The 26,390-nt window shown below is 43.9% G+C and overlaps 1 long non-coding RNA gene across 1 annotated transcript; it reads right to left on the bottom strand.

The window, feature by feature from the left end:
* Window positions 1-8,580: 8,580 nt before the first annotated feature.
* On the bottom strand, window positions 8,581-17,183 carry LOC148684221 (uncharacterized). The gene is made up of 2 exons (XR_015946280.1): window positions 11,118-17,183; window positions 8,581-11,079 (listed from the first exon to the last, which is right to left on the bottom strand). It is a non-coding gene; the product is annotated as an uncharacterized LOC148684221 (long non-coding RNA).
* Window positions 17,184-26,390: the final 9,207 nt, after the last annotated feature.

Below are 26,390 nucleotides of genomic sequence, written 5' to 3' on the forward strand. Positions count from 1 at the left end.
ACATCTGAGAAATATAAAGTAAAAGTGTCACAAACTCACATTAGAAATTATGGCAGCAGGGCCCCCTTCTGAACCATGTTAAGACACTTTAGGTTCTAAGCATTAATAAAACTGCAATGTTTAATTGTCCACTATTTCTTTGCAAGGGAGAAGGATGGGGGGGGGGGGAACCAGAACTTGCCACTGTGACATCTCATTGGCTACACCTCTGTGACCTCATTGCAACCTCACCAGCTTGAGAGAGCACTAACCACCACAGTTGTTGTTGTTGTTTAGTCGTTTAGTCGTGTCCGACTCTTCGTGACCCCATGGACCAGAGCACGCCAGGCACTCCTGTCTTGCACTGCCTCCCGCAGTTTGGTCAAACTCATGTTCGTAGCTTCGAGAACACTGTCCAACCATCTTGTCCTCTGTCGTCCCCTTCTCCTAGTGCCCTCAATCTTTCCCAACATCAGGGTCTTTTCCAAGGATTCTTCTCTTCTCATGAGGTGGCCAAAGTATTGGAGCCTCAGCTTCACGATCTGTCCTTCCAGGGAGCACTCAGGGCTGATTTCCTTAAGAATGGATAGGTTTGATCTTCTTGCAGTCCATGGGACTCTCAAGAGTCTCCTCCAGCACCATAATTCAAAAGCATCAATTCTTCGGCGATCAGCCTTCTTTATGGTCCAACTCTCACTTCCATACATCACTACTGGGAAAACCATAGCTTTAACTATACGGACCTTTGTCGGCAAGGTGATGTCTCTGCTTTTTAAGATGCTGTCTAGGTTTGTCATTGCTTTTCTCCCAAGAAGCAGGCGTCTTTTAATTTCGTGACTGCTGTCACCATCTGCAGTGATCAAGGAACCCAAGAAAGTAAAATCTCTCACTGCCTCCATTTCTTCCCCTTCTATTTGCCAGGAGGTGATGGGACCAGTGGCCATGATCTTGGTTTTTTTGATGTTGAGCTTCAGACCATATTTTGCGCTCTCCTCTTTCACCCTCATTAAAAGGTTCTTTAATTCCTCCTCGCTTTCTGCCATCAAGGTTGTGTCATCTGCATATCTGAGGTTGTTGATATTTCTTCCAGCAATCTTAATTCCGGCTTGGGATTCATCTAGTCCAGCCTTTCGCATGATGAATTCTGCATATAAGTTAAATAAGCAGGGAGACAATATACAACCTTGTCGTACTCCTTTCCCAATTTTGAACCAATCAGTTGTTCCATATCCAGTTCTAACTGTAGCTTCTTGTCCCACATAGAGATTTCTCAGGAGACAGATGAGGTGATCAGGCACTCCCATTTCTTTAAGAACTTGCCATAGTTTGCTGTGGTCGACACAGTCAAAGGCTTTTGCATAGTCAATGAAGCAGAAGTAGACGTTTTTCTGGAACTCTCTAGCTTTCTCCATAATCCAGCGCATGTTTGCTATTTGGTCTCTGGTTCCTCTGCCCTTTCGAAATCCAGCTTGCACTTCTGGGAGTTCTCGGTCCACATACTGCCTAAGCCTGCCTTGTAGAATTTTAAGCATAACCTTGCTAGCGTGTGAAATGAGCGCAATTGTGCGGTAGTTGCAGCATTCTTTGGCACTGCCCTTCTTTGGAATTGGGATGTAGACTGATCTTCTCCAATCCTCTGGCCATTGCTGAGTTTTCCAAACTTGCTGGCATATTGGGTGTAGCACCTTAACAGCATCATCTTTTAAAATTTTAAACAGTTCAGCTGGAATATCATCACTTCCACTGGCCTTGTTATTAGCAATGCTTTCTAAGGCCCATTTGACTTCACTCTCCAAGATGTCTGGCTCAAGGTCAGCAACCACACTACCTGAGGTGTACGAGACCTCCATATCTTTCTGGTATAATTCCTCTGTGTATTCTTGCCACCTCTTCTTGATGTCTTCTGCTTCTGTTAGGTCCTTACCACTTTTGTCCTTGATTATGGTAATCTTTGTACGAAATGTTCCTTTCATATCTCCAATTTTCTTGAACAGATCTCTGGTTTTCCCCATTCTATTGTTTTCCTCTATTTCTTTGCATTGCTCATTTAAGAAGACCCTCTTGTCTCTCCTTGCTGTTTTTTGGAAATCTGCATTCAGTTTCCTGTATCTTTCCCTATCTCCCTTGCATTTTGCTTGCCTCCTCTCCTCCGCTATTTGTAAGGCCTCGTTGGACAGCCATTTTGCTTTCTTGCATTTCCTTTTCCTTGGGATGGTTTTCATTGCTGCCTCCTGTATAATGTTACGAGCCTCCATCCATAGTTCTTCAGGCACTCTGTCCACCAAATCTAAATCCTTAAACCTGTTCCTCACTTCCACTGTGTATTCATAAGGGATTTGATTCAGATTGTATCTTACTGGCCCAGTGGTTTTTCCTACTTTCTTCAGTTTAAGCTGGAATTTTGCTATAAGAAGCTGATGATCTGAGTTACAGTCAGCTCCAGGTCTTGTTTTTGCTGACTGTATAGAGCTTCTCCATCTTTGGCTGCAGAGAATATAATCAATCTGATTTCGATGCTGTCCATTTGGTGATATCCATGTGTAGAGTCGTCTCTTGTGTTGTTGGAATAGAGTGTTTGTGATGACCAGCTTGTTCTCTTGACAGAACTCTATTAGCCTTTGCCCTGCTTCATTTTGAACTCCAAGGCCAAACTTGCCAGTTGTTCCTTTTATCTCTTGATTCCCTACTTTAGCATTCCAGTCCCCTGTAATGAGAAGAACATCCTTCTTTGGTGTCATTTCTAGAAGGTGTTGTAGGTCTTCATAGAATTGGTCAATTTCACTTTCTTCAGCACCGGTAGTTGGTGCATAAACTTGGATTACTGTGATGTTAAAAGGTCTGCCTTGGATTCGTATCGAGATCATTCTGTCATTTTTGAGATTGCATCCCATTACAGCTTTTGCCACTCTTTTGTTGACTATGAGGGCCACTCCATTTCTGCTACAGGATTCTTGCCCACAGTAGTAGATATGATAGTCATCCGAACTGAATTCGCCCATTCCCTTCCATTTTAGTTCACTGATGCCCAGGATGTCGATATTTATTCTTGTCATCTCATTTTTGACCACATCCAGCTTACCTCCACTCATGGTTCTTACATTCCAGGTTCCTATGCAATATTTTTCTTTACAGCATCGGACTTTCCTTTCGCTTCCAGGCATATCCGCAACTGAGCGTCCTTTCGGCTTTGGCCCAGCCGCTTCATCAGCTCTGAATCTACTTGTACTTGTCCTCCGCTCTTCCTCAGTAGCATGTTGGACGCCTTCCTACCTGAGGGGCTCATCTTCCAGCGTCATAACTTTTATATGCCTGTTGTCTTTGTCCATGGAGTTTTCTTGGCAGGGTTACTGGAGTGGCTTGCCAGTTCCTTCTCCAGGTGGATCACGTTTAGTCAAAACTCTCCACTATGACCTGTCCATCTTGGGTGGCCCTGCATGGCATAGCTCATAGCTTCTCTGAGTTATTCAAGCCCCTTCGCCACGACAAGGCATTGATCCATGAAGGGGAACCACCACAGTACAAAACACCACAGTACAAAACAATATAGCATTTGCCCACAAAGAGCGAAATGCAGAAGTAATTAACACATGAACAATGCAATAGTCCCTTTGAGTCCAAAGAGAAAAGTGGAAGTGCATGGTGCTTTGTAAGCAGCCAATCCTAACTGTGTGTGTGTGTGTGTGTGTGTGTGTGTGTGTGTATATATATATATATATATATATATATATATATATATACACGCACCCACCAAAGTAATGGGCACTTCAGAGCTGTTTCTTTGCAACACTTGTAGTTGCAAAGCAACACAATGGCAAACTTGTCATTTGCACCTTGAAGGATAAAGACCTGCAGCCATGATACAAATATAAGAAATAATGCCAGATGCACACAAAATGATTCCCCATCCCCCAGCTAATTTGTCATACATAGACATTATTTTAATTTTCATTATGCAAGGTAATAAGAGCCGAGAAATATTATCGAGCTTTCAATCCTTCTGGGCTGCACCAACCCACGCAAGGGGGGTTACACTGACTCATAATTCCACCACCTCCAACACACTTCTAGATCAGTTAATTGTATCTAAAGTACAGATAAAATGGCGTACCAAATGACCTTATTAAAAACCTTGCGTGTGCAGGCTGATGCTAATCTGACTTTCATCAGACCTGCATTATCTACATCAGTAAGATACAGGAATTGGCATAGGCCACCCTGGTTGTCTTGGAGCACTTCAAGGAAAGGGAAGCTTGGTGAGCACACAGGGATGTAGATGCAGAGCTGCCCCCTCAATAAAAGAGAACATAGCATACATATTAAGAATTCCTCTTCTTGCAAGACGGTGATTGATCTGTGTTGACCGCGTTGAAAGTAGTTCAGCGGATTTTCTGATCTGTTTTATCTGAATTAAGCAATTTCAAAAACAGAAACCCTAAATGTAACAAAAGCTGGACATTCCAAGATGAACAAGGAAGGAAATGAGATCACTACAAGGAATCCATGGCTATATACTTCACATTCCTGGGAGCCAAACTATGCTTTGGACAAAAGTGTTTGTTTCAACCTTAATAGACTATCGTGGTTGCAGTCTGGAACATATTTACCCGAGAGTAAGCTCCACTGGAAAAAAGTGGGACTTTCTTCTGAGTTAGTATGCACACTAGCACACTCAAATGTTTTGCATTGCTTCAGGTAGGAAAGATAAAATACATCTTTTTCAGACAATAAATACAGTGAAGAATTGATGAGGCCGTATATTCTGTTGGGCAAGCAAGTCTAGAGAACACCGGAAGCAAGATTTGGAAGCATGCATTTTGTGACAGGCTTAGCGTTCAGAGGAAAAATATATAAATAATAATAAATACATGTTCTACTCACTGTTAGGAACTAACTGTCTGGAGCCCAAGAGGCAGAGGGTCTATGGATTCAGTCAATATTTTAGCTTTTGCACCATACGCCTGCATATTTCTGTTCAGTGACAATGGACATGGGACTGGACTTTGATTGGCTCTGCTCTCGCTGACTGCCTCTTTGTTCCTTTGCATCCCTTTTATGTATAAAAGGGACCCAGGTGGCACTGTGAGTTAAACCACTGAGCCTAGGGCTTGCTGATCAAAAGGTCGGCGGTTTGAATCCCTGTGACGGGGTGAGCTCCCGTTACTTGGTCCCAGCTCCTGCCAACCTAGCAGTTCGAAAGCACGTCAAAATGCAAGTAGATAAATAGGAACCGCTACAGCGGGAAGGTAAACGGCTTTTCCATGTGCTGCTCTGGTTTGCCAGAAGTGGCTTTGTCATGCTGGCCACATGACCTGGAAGCTGTACGCCGGCTCCCTCGGCCAATAATGCGAGATGAGCGCGCAACCCCAGAGTCGGTTACGACTGGACCTAATGGTCAGGGGTCCCTTTACCTTTAAAATGCCTGGCCATTGGACACGCTTCCTAGAACAAACTGGGAGTTGTAGTTTGGCAACATCTGTGGAAGGCCAAAGGCAGTCCTGTATAGGGAATTTTTTAGTGTTTGATGTCTTACTGTGTTTTAATTTGTCGGAAGCTGCATTAGTCATAGCTGCCAAGTTATCCCTTTTTTAAAGGGATTTTCCCTTATGCTGAATAGGCTTCCTCGTGAGAAAAGGGAAAACTTGGCAGCTATGATTAGTGCAAGGAGTTCCACATGCACAACATGTGCATGGAGTCTCCACACACCTCCCACCCCCATATCTGTTCTAGGGGTTCCCCCAACCATCCAAAGCTGGAGGAGAGGGAGAGAAACTCCTTGCACACACAGGATGACTTCATTGGATACACCCCACAGTGTTTCAGGCTGCAATCCAATTGACATTTACCTGGCAGTATATCCTATTGAATTCAACAAGGCTTACTTCCGTGTAGATATGTATCTGATTCCACGGCCAAATAGATGTTCTATGCCCTTTGAGAGAGATCGCTTTTTAGGTGCTGTATCTGCTCCAAAGCTGATTAGAATTTAAATCAAGAATGTTAAGTCGTCTGACATCTAAGCCAGCGTTTCTCAACCGCTGTTCCGCGGCACACTAGTGTGCCGCGAGACGCTGGCTGGTGTGCCGCGACGTGCAGCGACGAGAAGGGCTATTTGCATTGTCATGTGCCTGGTGGCCGCCAATAAACAACACTAACCCGCCGGAAAGGAAGCCGGCCGGGTCACGACGCGGAGCGAGCACAGCTCTCAACAGCCACCACCACGGGAGGGTGGTTTTAGACAAACTTAAAGAAGCTGGCTGGATGAGCTCAACCTGAAACTTGCTGAGCAAAGGATTGTGCTGGCAGAGAAATCAGCAGCTTGTAAAGCCTTATTACAGGAGATTGCAACCAACACAGCAATTGGCAAGTGTTTCTTACAGTCATAATTATATAGTCAATATAGGGCGGCACAGAGTTAAATTTTTTAACTTTTTTAATGGTGGTGTGCCTCGTGATTTTTTTCATGGAACAAGTGTGCCTTGGCCCAAAAAAGGTTGAGAAACACTGATCTAAGCAACTTATCAGACATCTTAGGCACTTTCCTCAGACAGCTACCTACAGTAAAGAAGGAAATGCAACAAAACATTTTTACAGCTAATTGTAAATGAGGAGGATACAGAGATTTTGATCTGATCCTCCCTTCTTGTTTCTGTTTGGCGTTCTGTTAAATCTCTTAACATGAACAAAGAGAGATCATTGTGGAAACAGGAACAGGTTTGTCAGGGGGAAAAATGCAAAGATAAGTAAAAATGGTTTGTCTGCTTGCTTGTGCTGCCATTAGTCGTCCGTCCGTCCGTCTGCCCCCCCCCCCCCGGTCAAGGCGGTGCTTTTTATCTTTTATGGAAATCCACACAATGGCACCTGCTTGACAAATAATATTCATCATAGACATACATTTATAAGAGATGCCCATCTTTTGCCAGAGGCTCTTTAGCTCCTATGATCGTATTTATCTGAGAAGACATACAGCAGTGTAACTCTGTGCGTGCATAAACATATTTAACAGTTTCTATCAAGAAAAATGGGACCCAGGTGGCGCTGTGGTTAAACCACTGAGCCTAGGGCTTGCTGATCAGAAGGTCGGCGGTTTGAATCCCTGTGACGGGGTGTGCTCCCGTTGCTTGGTCCCAGCTCCTGCCAACCTAGCAGTTCGAAAGCACGTCAAAATGCAAGTAGATAAATAGGAACCGCTACAGCGGGAAGGTAAACGGCATTTCCATGTGCTGCTCTGGTTTGCCAGAAGCGGCTTTGTCATGCTGGCCACATGACCTGGAAGCTATATGCCGGCTCCCTCGGCCAATAATGCGAGATGAGCGCGCAACCCCAGAGTCGGTCACGACTGGACCTAATGGTCAGGGGTCCCTTTACCCTTTACCTTTATCAAGAAAAATGGCACCGTTTTGTTAACAGACACTATACGTGTCTATGCAGAAGCAGGTGTGGGATTGTAGTTTAAATATCTCTTCTTGGTGCTATTGTATTGTTAAGTGCTAGCAACTTCTGTGCACTAAGAAATTCTGGGGGTATTGTTACAGGGCTTTGTTTATTTGGATGGGAGAGCACAGCAGACTTGCAGTCTCTTTGTAATTATTTATTTTACAAAACTACAGAGAATAGTGGAAGAAGCAAACTGCACTCTACTACAAGCATCAAATTGCCAAACTTTGCATCAGAATTCCAGAGATCGACATAGGAAGCTCCACACACCCTTTGTGGAAGGGCTACAGCACAGTGGTATAAAATCCATTTTGTATGCAGGAGGTCCCAGGTGCAATCTCCAGCATCTCCAAGTAGGGATGGAAGAAACCCTGGAAAGCAGCTGCCAATCAGCAGGGTCACTTTGGGGAGCATGTGCAAACCAGTGAATGTGCAATGGGCACCTGTCAGGGGCTGGACTGAGGAGGAATGTTGGGGGCTGCCCCCCTTCTCTTGAACCTCCTGAACAGAAGGACAGTACAGTCGTACCTCGGAAGTTGAACTGGGAAATATTGGAAGAGGAACAGCAGGAAGAAGAAACACCTCTTTTAAAATTGATAACGCTCAATTTAGTGACCATCTTCCCCTGACAACCAAGTTATGTGTTGACTGGCAGTTGCTCGAGCGCTCCCACCCAATCCCGGTGATTGTGGAGTCGTCCACTAAAATAAAGGGGACTAGATGGTCCCCTGCCCTCGCCCATAGATATACGGTTTTTATCCAAGAAAAGTTTCAGGGTGATCAGCCGGACGTAGGAATAGTCCCGCGTGATCCTATTAAGTTTATGAATTTTTTTTCTTGTTTAATAGAAGTTTTAACTCGTTTTTTTACTTCTCCAGCCTATGGAGTTAAAAATGAATATTTTAAATTTGGCGCCCCTTGGTTCAACTCCTCTTGTAAACAAGCCAGACTCCATCTACATACGATATATAATGATTATAAACTCTCCAGTGCTCCTGCCTTACCTCCATCTTATCCCCTGGCTAAAAAAGCATACAAACAGGCCCAGAAATCGGCCAAACGGGATTGGTATTTAAATCGCTGGCAGACTATAATTTCTGCCTCAAAATCTCATAATGTAAGGTGGATGACTGGCTTCCCAAATTGACCAGACGAAATCTCAGGCAGTTGTACATATTATAAAACAGATTTATTAAAACATTTATTGCAATAAATGGTGGCAGTGAGAATGAGTTTCTCATTCTGCCCGACCCATGGGCATACACAGAGTGCTTTTATACCTTTTTGACAGAGTGAAGATCAGCCTTTCTGCAGTACTTCATCAACCAATCAAGAGAGAGCACCCCAAGATGCAAAGTCACCCGCCCAACTCTACTAGGTGGCGTTATGTACCTGGTACCTTCATACACGTGTCTATGTGGAATTTTACAGGCACAATTGTGGTTGTGCTCTACTTAGAATTTGCGGTGGGCTGCATCCTCTTGCTCTTGTGGTTTATGCTAGAATTTCTTAGAAGTGCTGTGTGTGGTTAGAGCTTTGCATTAGATGTGCATACATGCTGTGCCTGTTTGCTTTCTATCAGAGGCAGAGAGATTTAGAATTGAATATACAAAATGGAGTTCCTCTTGCTCTTTAGGGCCTACATGGCCTGACCAGGATTATTCTGGCCCTGGTCATTGCCACCCTATATTCCCTCCTCTTCAATATGGAGATGAAGAACAGGTGTGTTTCTGCATCTCCATTTGATTGACCCATCGCACTACAGTGTTTCCTGGTGTTTCCTGCTTGGCATGGGGTTGGACTGGATGGCCCTTGTGGTCTCTTCCAACTCTATGATTCTACAGAGGAGCCAGCAGCTTCCCATGCTCCAATGTTAGGCCAAAGGATGGGCAACAGAGAGCAAAGTAAGTGAGGAAGCTTCTGCTGACTTTTCCCAGGCTTGTTATTCAGCTTATCTCAGAAGGGTTACCAGAAGGTTTATACAGACCAAGGTTCTGCATAGGGCTAAGACAATAAGAAAGAAAATTAATATTATGAGCAGAATCTCTTTTAACTATGACCAACCTGGGAGCCAAGAACTAATCTAACTCCATACACTGGGCAGACCTTCACCGTCTAGGCTAACCTTGTGGTACAGATCAGCCTGCTTCTTAATGTTTTTAACATCACTCTCAACACATTTACTCTGGTTGTATACCGATGTTAGTTCCCTGATCCGTCCAATATCGGTCACCACGCGTTGAGCCTGATTGATGTACACACAGCAGGAGGAGTTCAGAAGGGCTACCTGGCCAGCTGCGTCTAGTCCTGAGAGTCTGGCCAAAACCTCATGCTTTTTTATTGAGAGACTTCAGAGCCCTCAGAAGATTGCTGGGCTTCAAAGAAGTATGTAGGGCAGAAGAAGGCTAACTGGAAGCTTGCTCAAATGTTAGGTTTTTGACTTCCAGGGAAATAGTGCAAGGCAGATAGATAACTTCGGGGTGGGGGCTGCCTTTTCTACTGAACAGTTAAAATACCTGACCAAGGCTGTTAAATGTTTCTTAGTGTCACCAGAACTAAAAAGGTTCCAGGAACCTCCGGCTGTGATCAGGAACTAGCAGTCATTAAAGACATAGTACATTGCTTTTCTTAAATCAAATAGCAAAATATTTTACAAACAGACCTAAATTTTGTTACCTGGCACATTCAGACCTTCATTTTGAAACTTCTTAACTTAAGGTATACAAGCTAGTGTTTCTAAAACTTGTGAATAACGTGCATTACTAAGCAGTTTCTTAAAAATGCTACCACACATACACATGGGGTTGGAAACTTTCCTAAGGGGGAAAGGATAATTCATTGTTAGGATAGACACCATCAGCTAATTCATAGGGCTATACACAAACTCTGAGAGCCTGTAGATTAAGGCATTCAGTCTGCAGAACTGTCAGTGTAAAATAATCATGAAAGTTTTTTTTTTTTCCTGCTTCAGCTTGATGCTATAAAGCAGAGTAAAAATGCTTGCTGAATTTAAGCCTGGTTCAGCTTTTGATTAATCTATTTCCATAACTCCTAAGCATTTTCTGTTGAAGTTTTTAGCCTTCGTGTTAGACCTAACTGGGAACACATATTTGCATTATACAAACATCATTTTTGTCGAAGCACAAGTGCCACTTTCTACTACATTGCATTTCCATTTGAGGCACAACAAAAAAATCGCAATACAGACTTTTGGCAACAAAGGGTTCTTTCTCTCAGGTGGGCCATGAATCTATAATGGCCATACTAGTCTTCAGAGATACTAGGATACTATAGTTGCTGGAAATCTAAAAGCCAAGGGGCTTTAGCCACTGTTTCCAAAACTTTATGTCAGCAGGAAAATACACAGTTCTCTCTCAGCTCAGTACTGGGCTTCAATGCAAATCAGTGGGTTTCAAAAGTTCCTACACAGTTCTAAAGGCCAGGAATATATATATATATATATAACAATTGGAGGTTTGTCCTAGCTGAGCATTTGGCTACAGAAAGAATGGCTATTGTTCCAGTTTGCCAGAATCAGGAGAGGCTTGCATTAGATATCAGTGGGCTACCAGAAGCTTCTCCCATCATTTCCAAAGCCAGAACTGAGGGGTGCACCTGGCCAGCTCTTCCAGTTACATCCCCAACCCAGCTATAGCCCTGTATCACCTAGGGAGTTGCTGGAACCCTCCCCATATCTGTATGACCTAGGGAGTTGCTGGAACCCACCCCATGGTTCAATTTCTGAAACTGTTTTGGGTCTGTTCGCTCAAGTGAGGCAGGTACACTGCCCTTCCTTCCAAATTAAGGATACTGCTTTGGGGGCAGGTAGACTTCTACTGTGGGTCCCACTCAATTGATGCCTCCCATACAAATATACATACATACATACATACATATATAAGGGTCTAAGATTTACTGCGTCTCCTTGTCTCCTTGATGTTTGGTGCTACATAAGATGGACATTCCTCAACCCGTGCGTCGAGTGACAGCGTCCGGAGTGTCACAGCAGGGGCTACTTCGGTTTCCCATGCGCTGGGCGTCTTTTGCCGGTCAGACGCTGCAAGGGGAAACTGGTGCACCGTGCGCTGGGTACCCACTCCTGATTAGGTACAGCAGGGTGTGGATCCAGGGGGTCATCTCAGGCACTTTCACCGGATGGAATGGATACCTCACCACCTAGGAATGAAGAGGGTCTCGTCTCCCTTCCTTCAAGGATTCACTCAGGGACTCGCTAGCGTCAGGCTGGAACCATCGTGTCAGGCTCCGCAAGGCTACACGCTGTTCGCTCGAGTGATTTCCTGTAGATAAAAAAACAAAGGAGGGGGGGGGGAGAGAGAGATTGTCCTTGTAGCTGCCGCTGCTGTTTTAGAACTTCTTGCTGGTTAGTCCACCACCAAACTCTCCGAGGTAGTGCGTCCCACGTATTGGACATTGAGGTGTGTCTGGCACACAGAAGTCATCTCTGGGATGTAGCAGCAGTTAGTTGAGAAGTCATCTCTGGGATATAGCAGCAGTGCCTTACAGCAGTCTTTGCCGAATTTCACAAGGCTTGCAACAGGATTCCACGTCTGGTCCATCTTTCAGGATCTCCCCGTGGTTTCTCTTTCCTTCCACAGAACTTCATGCATGTGCAGGGTTAAGGAGGGGTCCTTTAAATCCGTATTTGCCTCCCATCCAGCTGCCGACGGCTGAGTTCTGCTAGGATACTGAAGCCTGTTTTTCAAATTATGCAAAGTCTTGTGGTTTCTAGAAGAAGAAAAAACTTACAGCTGCTTTGTAGCAACGGGCTGTTTCCGTGAGACATAATTTTTTTTAAAGTCAAAGCATTTAGAGCAGTAGTGTTTTTGTAAGCTGAAACGTGGACCTCCAAAGCATAACATCTTTTTCTCCCTACTTTCACAGCAACGGTCTTGGTCACACAATGTCACACAATAGAATGTCCGAAATGGCAACACCAGCCAGGCACAGCCACAGTCTCTAAGTGCAGGTTGCAGGAGAAAACAAGTTGTGCAAATACAAATCATGCAGAATCGCTTGTGTAACCAAATAAGGGGGGTTACGCCACACATCTCTGCCGGAGGTTTGAGAGTTATTGAGATGTTGCAGCCTGTCTTCCAACGTAGTGTTAGATTCAAACAATGTCTTTACACACAAATCTCAATTCAATATAACTTCCTTCTACCTTATCCTAAATTCTTTAGTTGACAGACATTCATTTCATTAAAATATGCACTTCTACAAATTTTCCAACATGTTGCTGTCACAAAAACATATGAAATGGGGTTGCAGGTAGGAGGGTTAAACCCTTTAAACGTAGTTTGCTTTTTGAAGGACTCAAATGTCTCTTTTTCCCCATTCTTGTAAGTTTCCCCAAAAACTAAAGTCTGCACAGTTCCAACAGGACTTGGGGAAAAGATTTTAATTGTTCAAATAAAATCTATTGTCTCTTGCGTTGTGAACTACTTAAGTACATAATTTTTCTTTTCTTTTCTTTTGAAGCCAGCTGAAGCATATGAAAACATTTTCTGAGCACCGTTACTGGCATTTTGTCAGTATCCTGTGCGGCGGTAGCCTCATTTCTAGTGTGGTGAATAGCATTTTAAAGGTTCCAGAGATGATTTTTCTGAACCAATCCTCCGCTGTCTGTTTGTACAGCCCTTTTAGGCATAAAATCAGTCTGATGCTTCTTTTGGCTTTTTGGTGCTGTTTCAAGGATATTTAAAAACAGAATACTGGGTGCCTATGTTTATAACAAAGTCCAGATGCAGGTAACTCTTAGGTCACCTTGACCACGGCTCCTTGCCATGCCTGCCAAACCGACGAACTCTCTTCTGCTGGGACCCCCTTGTCCCATCTTTCTCCGAACACTCTTCCTTCCTCTTTTACATTGACCGAGACATCTCCGTCCTAGCAACTGACCTTCACCAGTGACCTTTGAACCCCTTCTGGTTCCTCACTGGTCCTTGAGCCATTATTTGTTGCTGTTTAACCACTGCCTTTCTCTTCATCTTCTTTCTCACAATGCCTTTCTTCTCTCGGGGGGGGGGGGAATACTGGTTGACGCCACCTTTTTTTTTTTCTCCGAACTTGTTGTTGGCAGGACTTGTAAATTAAATTTCTTTTATAGCATTCTGAATTTATCTATCATGAATTTGAGGGAAATCACATTTTCCCCTCCTCTTTACCATACTCCTCCCATTTATGGCCCTGTAAAGTATCCCCTCATTCACAGCACACACTGCAAACTTGCCACACATACCATGCATTGGACACTTTACCACACTCTACCTCCCAGTTTTTCCTTGTTTCCTAAGTATCTATTTGTCAGGGGACCTCCTCCCTACTGACTACTAACATACACATTTTCCTCCTCCCTTTGCCTCTTACCCAAAGCGCCTGGTTTTCCCAGTTGACCTCTGATTAACTGAGTACTACCAACACGCTGGAGATGTGATCAGGATCTCCCTTCCCCTCATTAAAGGGGGCCAATTCCCTTCAAGGTACCTTTTCCCTTTCTACTTACCCCAGCCGGCTTTTCCTGTTCTTCCCTTCCAACCTCGGTCCTTTTGCCTCTTCGTCCAGGGCACAGAAACTCAAGGGCCACCTCTGATCCTCCGGAAAAAGTCTGCCGGTGTGCACCAGACCAGAGGCGCCGTTAGGAATCTGCGCCCTGTCCAGTGGGGCAAAAGGGGACTGCCTCTGGTTCAGGGAAATGCCCTCATCCGAGTCACGGCACCAGAAATGTAAGGTGGATGACTGGCTTCCCAAATTGACCAGACGAAATCTCAGGCAGTTGTACATATTATAAAACAGATTTATTAAAACATTTATTGCAATAAATGGTGGCAGTGAGAATGAGTTTCTCATTCTGCCCGACCCATGGGCATACACAGAGTGCTTTTATACCTTTTTGACAGAGTGAAGATCAGCCTTTCTGCAGTACTTCATCAACCAATCAAGAGAGAGCACCCCAAGATGCAAAGTCACCCGCCCAACTCTACTAGGTGGCGTTATGTACCTGGTACCTTCATACACGTGTCTATGTGGAATTTTACAGGCACAATTGTGGTTGTGCTCTACTTAGAATTTGCGGTGGGCTGCATCCTCTTGCTCTTGTGGTTTATGCTAGAATTTCTTAGAAGTGCTGTGTGTGGTTAGAGCTTTGCATTAGATGTGCATACATGCTGTGCCTGTTTGCTTTCTATCAGAGGCAGAGAGATTTAAAATTGAATATACAAAATGGAGTTCCTCTTGCTCTTTAGGGCCTACATGGCCTGACCAGGATTATTCTGGCCCTGGTCATTGCCACCCTATAATAACTCCCGGAAATTTTGGTCCTTAATAAAGGGAAGAAACAGGAAATATCCCTTAACGGTGATCCCGGCCCCCACGTGGGAGCAGTTCCTGAGAAAATATTTCGCAGTGGCAGAAGCTCCGGCCACTCACTGGAGACCTTCTAATCCCCTTCCTGTCTGGCCTAACACCGACCCTGCTGAAATCCTAGAACTGATAGCTGAGCTGAAAACTGGTAAGGCCCCTGGGCCGGATTTGGTCCCTGTTGAGGCTATAAAGCTACATTCTGCATGGTGGGCAGGGATTTTAGCTAAAACCTTCGACGCAATAAATGCCACGGGCTTAATACCAGGAACGTGGAAGGAGGCCATTATAATTCCTATCTACAAAAAAGCCCCCCCCCCGGTGACCCAGGGAACTACCGAAATATCAGTCTGCTATCGTCCATTGGGAAAATATATGCCCGGTTTTTGCTGGCAAGGTTGATGAAGTGGTCAGTCGAGGCTGACCTGATCAGGCACGAGCAAGCTGGATTTAGACTAAACCGATCCACAACAGATCAGGTAATTATTCTTTATCACTTAGCCCGGAAATACTCGACACCTCGACGGGGCCAACTTTGCGCAGCTTTCATGCGTTTGATAGTATTCCGAGGAAATTACTATGGGATAAACTTGCCTGTTGGGGAATAGATAGAAGGCTTCTGTGGCTTATCTCCCAACTTCATGCTGGGTCCGTGGCCAGGGTGAGATTAACCCCTGCTGGAGACCTAACGAACCCAGTGCCAGTAAATAAGGGAGTACGCCAGGGCTGTATTTTAGCGCCACTTCTTTTTAACTTATTTATCAGCGATATGAGGAACCCATTAGCCGACTCGCAAAAATCTATCCACGCCCCTCGTATAGCAGATTATCGTTGTCCTTTACTTCTCTACGCAGATGATGCGGTGCTACTCTCTTACTCCAGAGTGGGTTTAAGGAGGGCACTAAAGATTTTTGCGACTTATTGCCATCTTAATCATCTGTCCATCAACCACACCAAGTCCAAAGTACTGATATTTTCAAGGAGTCGAAAACTTTATACATGGAAACTGGAGGGCACGAAAATCGAACAAGTACATAAATTTAAATATTTAGGAATTTATTTTCAATATAATTTAGGGTGGAAAGCGCAAGTTGAATACCTTCAAAACAAGACAAAAGCCCTATCGCACTCCCTCCTCCGTTTTTTCTATTCTGAGGGGGCCCTATTCATCCCTGCGGCCTTGAAAGTGTATAGCATCAAAGTGATGGCCACAATGGCCTATGCTGCACCTTTATGGGCGGCCTTTGCAAATCTCTCACCTTTAGAGTCGCTTCAAAGCCAATTCTTACGCCGACTTCTAAAATTACCAACATGCGTAAGTAATGTGGCTATTCGCTTAGAAATGAAGATCCCCTCAGTGGAGTTAGTTTTATGGAGGCGAGTTTTGATTTATTGGATATCCCTATGGCATAAACTCCCGAACCACTATCTCATTCAATGCATGTGGCGGGATGACTTCACAAATTTGTGGTCAGGAAAAATCCATGCCAAATTGCTGTCCTATGAGATCTCGCCCACTGAATTGCTCAAACTGGATCTAAATGCGGCAAAAAGGTGTATAAATCAAAGGCTGGATGATGCGGAGCTATACCAAAATTTCTTAGCTGGTGGTGGAGTTTGCTCGCCGTTAAATTTCGGCATAACCCCTATCTACCGTGCTCCGTCCTATTTAACATCGCTTACGGCCGCGTCTCACCGATATGCCTTCATTAAAGCTAGGTTTAATGTTTTTCCAACAAACGTGCTGAGACATAGATTTACTAAGGGCCAAGTCTCTTCAATGTGTGCTTGTGAAATTAAAACATCTGAATCTCTACATCATGTTATGTTTATCTGCCCTATGTACAGTTTGGCTCGTGCTAGTATACTAAATTCCATAATCCAGCCTATGGCTGACAAACCAGTTGACCTACAGCTTGCCTGGGTTCTTCAAGATGTGGATCCTTATATTACTCTACAGGTTGCTAAATTCCTAACAGCCGTCCTCTCGTACAAGAGACGGAATGGAATGTTAGCAGATTATTTATAGTTATAATTTTTTTTTTTATAATGACATCTGATATTGATTTTAGCGTAGTGCCTAAATTTTTAATCATTATCTTAAACTGTTCTTTTTAATTGTTAATATTTGTCCTTGTGAGCTGTGAATTGTGTTTTATTATTTGTGGCTTGAACGAGTCCGCTGTTTTATTTGATTTATTTTGTTGTGTTGTGTTTTATGATGGGCGTAAAGCCGAATAAACTTCCTGATGATGATGATGACCGGAGAAGAGACAGTTGACAGACTAAGTGTCTTTGAAGAGCATTACTGAGCTCCCTTCTCCCAGAACTAGGCGGGCACTGAGAGTAGCCGAACAGAAAGCTTAGAGACGGAAAGCACAGATTAGCCGGCACAGGGCTGACATATGATAAGAGAGACGAAGGGGGGTTTGGCCTTACTTGGAGCAACACCATTTCTAGAGAGAGATTGTATTCCTTTGCCTCTCACTGTGATTATTGAATAAACTAATAGGTAACAACTCTTCTACTTTTATATCCCCTTCTTTGCTGCCACCGGGGGAGGGATCCGATTCCCCGAAGCCTGACAGCACCACAACAAAGCATGCACTGCAACCTACTTACTCTACTGGCTACAATAAAGTGCTTCTTCAATGTGGGAAGGAGGTCTTGCGGACACCAGGGAAGACTTGTGCAGGCACATGTGTGCTGATGAGCACCATATTGTATACCCCTGAAAGCACCTAAATGGATGGTCTGATTCAGCACAACAGCTTCCTCTGTCCGCATGTCCACAAGCCTGCACCCATTTCTATCTAACCGTGGTGAGAAATGTTCAGCACATCGTCCCTTCCTCCCTGACTGCTTTTTTGGTATGTCTTTGCCTGTCTACTCACTTGAAAGGGCATCAGCTCTGATGGGTATATCGCTTGTCAAAACCTAGAGAGCGCTTCCAGCTATCAGGAGACTTATTTCATGCCATTATTAACTATTGCTGAGACGTCAAGAGGGAAACCCAGCCAGATGGGCGGGGTATAAATAATAAATTATTATTATTTACCGGTATTTATCTATCTATTATCCAGCAATCATATATATATATATATATATATATATATATATATATATATATATATATATATCTGTAGCCATAAGACTACCCCCTTTCCAGAAAATGTATTGCTAACATTTCCATATGGCTGAAATTATTTGTGGCTGGAGGTTTTTCTAAAAGGAAAAGCTCCATCATCTTTTTGGTTCAGTTATATTTAGTGACTTTGTTATTTAGGTGATTTCAAAGCACAACAAAAATATGCTGTATATATATTGGATTATACAACTTAGTTAATGTGTAGATTTTGTAGTTGGGAGTTAGGAAAGGGGACAGAGGTGGGCAAAAGAAATGCCCCAGTGTACTAGGAAACATCATGAGGAAAAAGAGCGTGACCACCAAAGGCGCTAGACTGAATGTCTCTTGTGACGCATACAAGCCTAATGACCATCTCCACTTGGAAGCTCAGGCTTTGACTCCCGCACTGAATTTCACAGGATTTGCACACCTTTCAGCATCTCACCTGGCAGAAAAGAACTTAAGTCTTTACAGCCCACAAAGCTTTGTTTTGGGAAAACTAATTCCCATTTACAAACATGATGGACCATCTGCCTTGGTTTGATTAAGACAAGAAGTGACACATACCGGTAGTTAGTGCAAAGGTGCTGCTGCTCTGATAGGCATATGAAATGCTGACAGATTTGACCAAAGATGAAAATAAAATAAAAATGCTATTATGGTCTAGAGACCCCTTGTAACTGGAAGATGTTATGGTACAGACCCCATTATAATTGGAAGCCATGAGTGTCAAAAGCAAATTGGTGGAGCCTGAGAAATAAAGCAATCGCTGCGCTGGAAACCACTGTCACTTTGCAGAAAAGGATACCATTTGAGGATCCCCCCTGTAAATTGTTACAAAATCAGAATGCCTTCCCTGCAAAAAAGCACATCTCTGACAATGAAACTACAGTGCTTTACTGATGAATAAGTCATTAGACAATAATTTTTTAAAAAAAGTCCAATTTTAAATATAGTCTTATTATGCAAACATGATTTCTCTCTGTAACTCGAAAGAGGAATCAAACCGTTCTCATATAGGCTGCTAAACCTTTGCAGAGACAAAGTGGGTGAAAAATAAAAATGCTATATAAATAATATTTCCTGTATTCATGTGTTTTGAACAATGGGCAATTGTCATCCATCGTATAAGAACAGCATTGCTTTATTTACAGTGCAGTTCTGCGTATGCACACACAATAATAAGTTGCAGAGTCTTCAAAGCAATTTACTCCCAGCTACCGGTAAGTTGTGTACACAGGATTGTGCTGTTAAACCAATTTGTCGTGGAAAAAAAAAACTGAATTGCTTTGAGAGCCTGAGAGTTATTATTTATTTCTCTGAACTTTCGGGAATCAGGATACACTAAAAGTGTTTCACAAATGTTTACAATATAATCAAATAAAACAACAGACAATTACAGCAGCTGATTTAAAAATGAAGTACTATGTGTTCTTATTCAGAAGTAAGTCCCACTGTGTCCAGTGATGCTTACTCCTTAGAAGGGATGGGAGAGAAATTTGATTTTGTTGGCATTTAATGAGAAACTATCTAGTTCATACTTCTCAGACCTCAACGTGAGCCAAAGCACAACTATACTTTGCTGTTTACACTTCTCTGAATTTTGAGATTCAATTCTCCTACCAAACAGTTTGTATATTAGGGAAAATATATTTCCTATATTAATGAAAATAACGTATAAAAATGCATTACATTAAGGGAAATTGCTTGCAAAAATGCATCTATCCCTCAAAACTGCATATAAACTGCATATATTTGGGGAGGAATTTGCACTAAATGCTGTTAATTTATTTACTGACATACTGGTGAATTTTCATGAAGATTTAAAAACAAAACAAAACAAAAATGGCAAATTGCTGCCCAAATGTGGATAACTGACTTTAAGGTTTGAGAAAGCGAGATGAATCGAAACCGACATATTCATTAATCTCACACCTTAGTATGTGTGTTTAGGACTGCAGCCAAAGGGAAGGAACTAAAAGATGCCCACTGAAGCAAAATTGTTTTGATACCTTGCCTTGAAGCAGAAAAAGAGGGGGCCAGGCATATCATTCTTCAATGGCCATTCCACAATCTTGGTGCCACCACCAATGCACATCTGAGAGGCAGAGCTTAGATGTGGGACAGAATTCCTGGACAGGTTTGTCCAGGGAGAAGTAGTTCCTATGATATCTGGTCCCAGTTTAATGCTTTCAAGATCAAAGCCAGCAAGTTTCATTTATCCCGGAAATAAACTGGCCACCAGTGAAATCTGGTTCATATCAGGATTTGAGTGAAGAGTCCCAGAACAAAAAATAATAAAAAAACACCTGGCAGCTGCATTCCAGACCAAGTGAAATTTCTGGACTTTCCTGAAGGGCAGCCACGTTTCAGCAACTAGTATTGAATAAAAAGTACTATTAATTCATGACAAGTCGATAAAACCATGTTGTTTACATAAAGAAATACTAACTGATGTGCAGACATTTTGGATTCAGTCTCAAAAGTAGTGCCTGTAGTACATATAAGCATTTTTTTTCAGTTGTAGCACACATTGATTAAGGATATCTGCAGAAAGAATGTCTAGCCTTTTGCAAAATTTTAAAATGTGGATCTGTTCTACCAGGAGCACAGCAGTTTGCTGAGTTTCTAGCATTTCTAGCAGTTTGCTGAGTTTCTAGAACACATCTGGTTATGGATGTGGAATGATGCATGTGCCCCATGTGGCAGCCAGCACATAAACTTAAGCACTGGAATCCATGTGAACAGCCTTCTGCAGCTTTTGAGACTGGCCTGGGCATCATGATAACGAATTATTTGTAGTTAACTATATGGCCAGAGTGAGAGCTGGACCATAAAAAAGGCTGATTGCCGAAGAATTGGTGCTTTTGAATTATGGTGCTGGAGGAGACTCTTGAGAGTCCCATGGACTGCAAGAAGAACAAACCTATCCATTCTGAAGGAAATCAGCCCTGAGTGCTCACTGGAAGGACAGATCCTGACGCTGAGGCTCCAATACTTTGGCCACCTCATGAGAAGAGTAGACTCCCTGGAAAAGACCCTGATGTTGGGAAAGATTGAGGGCACAAGGAGAAGGGGACGGCAGAGGACGAGACAGTTGGACAGTGTTCTTGAAGCTATGAACATGAGTCTGACCAAACTGTGGGAGGCAGTGGAAGACAGGAGTGCCTGGCATGCTCTGGTCCATGGGGTCACAAAGCGTCAGACACAACTAAACGACTAAACAACAATATGCCCAAATGACAGTCAGCTGGAACAGTGTCTTAACTGTGTTTAATTATAACCCAGTACAGAGACTTTCAACATTTTTGAGTCCACGGCTCCCTTGACCAACTACATTCTTTCCGTAGCACCCTTGTGGGGCTCAGGAGCCCAGCCCCCTTGCCTGCAGAGTTCGCAGCCCCTCACCCTTTTTCGAACACCCTCCCTTGTGGAGTGTTCCCTCAGCCTCCTCTCCTCTCCCCTCTCCTTAGGAATCCTCCAGGCATCTGCAGCTGCCGCCCCTGGACTCTGAGCTGTCCCCCCCCACCCCAAAGAGAGATGCCTCCTCACCTGCCCCACAGGGGCCTGGGGAGCACCCCCCCGGCAAACTCCATAGGCACGATTTGCCTGGGGAGCTTGTAGCCAGGGCTGTTGCAGCAAACAGCTGTGTAAGCCTTTGGGAGGAAGAGGGCATCGGAGGAGGGAGGGAAGAAAACCACTGACCTAGTATCTATTAAAGGAAATGGGGACCTGGATCTTAATTTTAAGCATGTAATTGCGGTGAAGATGTACATTGTTGTACGATAAAATTTTTGGATAGGAGAGGGTTAATGGAGCCAGAAATAACAGTCCTAGCAAATCTGCCAGGCGTAATTTTGGATGGGAAAACCATGGATTAATAGCCCAGGATATGCAGGAGATGTGCCTCCATGGGAGCTGATGATTATACAATTGCTCTTAAAAACTCGATCTTCCCTCAAGTCTTCTCAACATGGAAAAAAAATAAGCCTTGGCCCCATGTCCCATTGAAGGATGGCATAATGTGAATGATGTAATATGTCACAGGAAAGGGAGCAAAGGGCAGACTGCAGTTTTTGAGTGCGACACAAAGGCAAAAGCAAAGAGAGGGCTGAGTTTTGGTGGATGTAAACTAAAAACAGCCGGGGGGGGGGGCTGCCTCTCTGGATATGAGGTGTGGGGCAGTAGATCCGTTGGGAGTGTTAAGCTGTACCTCCACCTTTGCTCAAGCTGCATTTACTACCTGACTCCACAAACTGCCCTCCACTCGTGGAGCTGAAGGAACACATTTGTTGTCCTCAGTCCCAAAGTCCCTGCCGTGACATAGAGGAGCTAATGGCCACTCAGCCAAATGCAGCGAAGTCCCTCCTTGAGATCTTTTGTCCAGGGCAGGGGTCAGCACTCCCCATTCCTCCTCCACATGTTTGGAACATGGGGAAGGCAAATTCTGAAGGGGCTTTCATTAAAATGTTTACAGGATGTGGCTTGTGGTCCTTGTCTACTCTGAGAAATATTTTGTGTTGGGTCCGAGTGCCTTGTGAGACTCTACTATTTATTCTGGACCAGAGTTCAGCTGCACAGTGTTGAAACTTATTCTTGTCCTCCTTGATCAAAACAATAAGAGCCTCCTGCTGAGCAGTTCTTGGTAGCTGCTCTTGCTTGTATTAGCATGGTGAATCAGAAATAAATGAAGGGTGAATGTGGTTATATCCTTTAAGTGCCCAAAATAAAGAATTTGATACAGAGCTTTATTGAATGTGTTGATCCCGGAGAAGGCCAGAAACAAAGAAGGTAAGGCGATACCTGCAGACTAACCTATGGTGGTAAGAGCAATTAAAGGTATTATCTTACTGCCTTTGTGTACTCTCAAAATCCAGCAAACACAGACAAGTAAAGCTAGAACTAGACTTCAGGTATTATTATTATTTTGCCTGTAAAAGAGCCTCCAACTCTTTAAAGGCTGATTCCTCAACAGAATTCAGAACTTCAGTTTTTAATTAATCAGGAAGAATTAACTAGTCACTGTTGTTGTTTTTAAAACACATTTTATTTTGTACCGTACTGTATTGTAGAAGAATAGTTTGGATGATATGCCACCTTGGCACCCTTAAATAATTTGAAATTATCAAGGACAGCCAACTTAGTTTAACAACTGAATTGAGGAGAAACAGGAAGTACCATAAACTACTGGGATGGGGACGCGGGTGGCGCTGTGGTCTAAATCATTGAGCCTCTTGGGCTTGCCAATCAGAAGGTCAGCAGTTTGAATCTGCACTACAGAGTGAGCTCTCGTTTCTCGGTCCCTGCTCCTGCCAACCTAGCATTTCGAAAGCACACCAGTGCAAGTAGATAAATAGGTACCACTGCGGCAGGAAGTTAAACGGCCTTTCTGTGTGCTCTGGCTTCCATCACAGTGTCCTGTTGTGCCAGAAGCGGTTTAGTCATGCTGGCCATGACTCAGAAAGCTGTCTCTGGACAAACACCGGCTCCCTCGGCCTGAAAGCGAGATGAGCGCTGCACCCCATAGTCGCCTTTGACTGGACTTAACCGTCCAGGGGTCCTTTACCTTTACCTTACCTTATACACTACAACGTGTTTGAATGTTTCATTATATTTTAGATTTCCTTATTTCAAATACTGCTGCTGCTGCTGCTACTACTACTAATTTATTATTTGTACCCCACCCATCCGGCTGGGTTTCCCTAGCCACTCTGGGCGGCTTCCAACAAAGATTAAAATACATTAAAATGTCACACATTAAAAACTTCCCTAAACAGGGCTGCCTTCAGATGTTTTCTGACCAACTTTTTAAAAATGGCATTCTTCACGTTTTACAGGTGAATGAGATTTTTTAAACTTACAGTTTTACTTGCCCAGAAGACCATGCCACTATTCTGCAGATCAACCAGAAACCTAATACTGTATATCTTGATCTACCTTCTCCCACCAGTCTTGTTTCTTCTGCTGTCAACCAAAACTGCAGAACTACATTAAACCTTACTTATTCCTGATTTTTCCAGTTACAGTATTCATTTTAGACTAATTGCCTTTGAACTTGACTACATATATTGCTTCCCACTCAGCATTCTCTGATTCCAGGGACAGCAGTACTTCAATTCTGGTTTCTTTTGGAGGACAGCACTGGTTAGTGTTTTGAAATATTTGCCCGTTTACAGAAATACAAATAGAACAGGGGTCAAGGCAAGCAGCATTTCATTACTGGCAGCATATGCACTACCAACAGATTATTTTCCTTCCTTCCATCTCATTATATGAATTTATATTTTACCCTTCAAATAAATGCCAATGCTGTTTTACAATACAAAACACCAACATATGCACTAGATGAATCTCATTAGGAAGAGTATCAGGGCACCACTTAAGCACTATCACATATTGCAGGGGGAGCTATAGAAGGACCTCAGATCAAACACTGGAGCCCTCACTGTATCCATGTGATGACATGTATACTGAGCATTCATCCTGTTTCACTTATTAAGCTTTCAGAGAGGCTAAATTATATATGGTCTTTTATTGAATTTTAATTCTGATTTCTTTACAGGAAGATTATGGAATAAGCATTCAACCTGATTTGCTTCTGAAGTGTTTAAATGTCCTCCTGTTAATAATTTGTTCAGCCTACAATTCTATGCATTTTCTTCACTTTCCTAACTACATAGGGACACGGGTAGCACTGTGGTCTAAAGTTAAACCACTGAGCCTTGGGCTTGCCGTTCAAAAGGTATGTGGTTCAAATCCCCGCGACGGGGTGAGCTCCTGTTGCTCGGTCCCAGCTCCTGCCAAGCTAGCAGTTCGATAGCACACCAAAAAGTGCAAGTAGATTAATAGGTACCGCTCCAGCAGGAAGGTAAACAGCGTTTCTGTGCGCTGCTCTGGTGTCAGAAGCGGCTTAGTCATGCTGGTTGCATGACCCGGAAAAACTGTCTGCGGAGCGGACAAACGTCGGCTCCCTCGGCCTGTAAAGCGAAGATGAGCGCCGCAACCCGAGTCGTTCGCAACTGGACTTAACTGTCAGGGGTCCCTTTACCTTTCTAACTACAGAAAGCTTAGTTCCATAAAAGTGAGTTTGTTATAGCAGGGCAACAGAGCACTTTAATACACTTTTGACTGTGCAAACCTACATTTCCAGGCATGCACTTGAAGGCCTTCTGCAGATGCTCTCAGTCTATTTACATAATGTACTACAATTTCTCATGTGTTCAAAGGAGTTTACAGGAAATAAACTCTGTAAATCAGACAGGCACCCCAAGTTTTTCCAAGGTGCTTACAGCATTGTTGCTGCTAAATATCACTCTTGTCCGCTACCCACTCCCAAATTTCTTTATTTCACATATTGCTTATGTATATATACACAGATCCAAACTTGGGTGGGTTTCACAATCCAGTTATCTCAGGATGAAGAGACCACCTTCCAAGAATTTTATGAAAACATCCACCCAGCCATTTCCAACCTATACAACCTACCCACCAAATTAACATGATCACAATTCTCACATGATTTCAGCTCTCATGGGGAAGCCTGGCCACTTGCAACTTTAATAACCTATTTCGGCTAAGCTTTTTCATCCCGTGTGGAAGCAGTAGCTGCCATCAGTCACACGGGAACTTCTATCATCTTGTGCAGTTGCTAAAAAATACGTTCTCTTGGGAACCATAGTGAATTTTGACTGAGTTTCCATGAGTCGTGCTTTTAAAACCTGAACTAAGACCTATCGATTTCCAGCTAGGAAACAATGCACTAACGATAACGAATCAGCTGCAGAGGTATGAATCGGACTCTGCCTAAACCTGGATAGGGAGGCTGCAGGCAATAATAAATTATAAAGGATTCCAAGGTGAAGCCCAGTAAAGGGCGACACACCTCCGCCTTGCCCTCACTTAGCTCATCTCCCCAGCCCTCCTTCCCCCAGAAGCCACTGGCATAGCTTTCCCGCCCAGCGCGCGCACTCCGTTTCTCTCTTTCTCTGTGCCGACCCGCCCCTCTCCCTCACCTTCATTCCTGCCAATCACACGCGCACTCCCACCCGCACACGCCAACCTGCCTTCCAATCAGCCTCCGCCCTCGCCACGCCGCGCCCCGCGCCCAATAACCGCCGGCTTTTGGTGGTGAGTGACGGGCGTTGCGACCCTCATCGGGAGGGCATAGGGAGAAGAAAGGGGAGGGGCGGATCAAATCGACTCTCTCTCCGTGCCACATTATACCCTTTATTGAAAGGGCAAGACTGAAGGAGAGAGCTACTCTGTGTGTGTGGGGTTTTTTAGCGGACAGGAGTGGAAGAGGAGAGGGGGCGGGGCGAAGAGGTACCTTACGCTCACGCTCTCGCCCCCGCCCGGCTCCATCCGCGCGCCTCGCAGCAAAGGCAGCCGCCGTCGCCGCGCCAGGAGGCGGGGGCGTGGCCGTGGGCGTGGCCTACTGAGCACGGGCTGAGCGGCCCAGGCGCTGAGGAGGCGG

Source organism: Zootoca vivipara, chromosome 11 (assembly GCF_965207765.1).
Source record: "Zootoca vivipara chromosome 11, rZooViv2.hap1.1, whole genome shotgun sequence".
Lineage (NCBI taxonomy): Eukaryota > Metazoa > Chordata > Lepidosauria > Squamata > Lacertidae > Zootoca > Zootoca vivipara.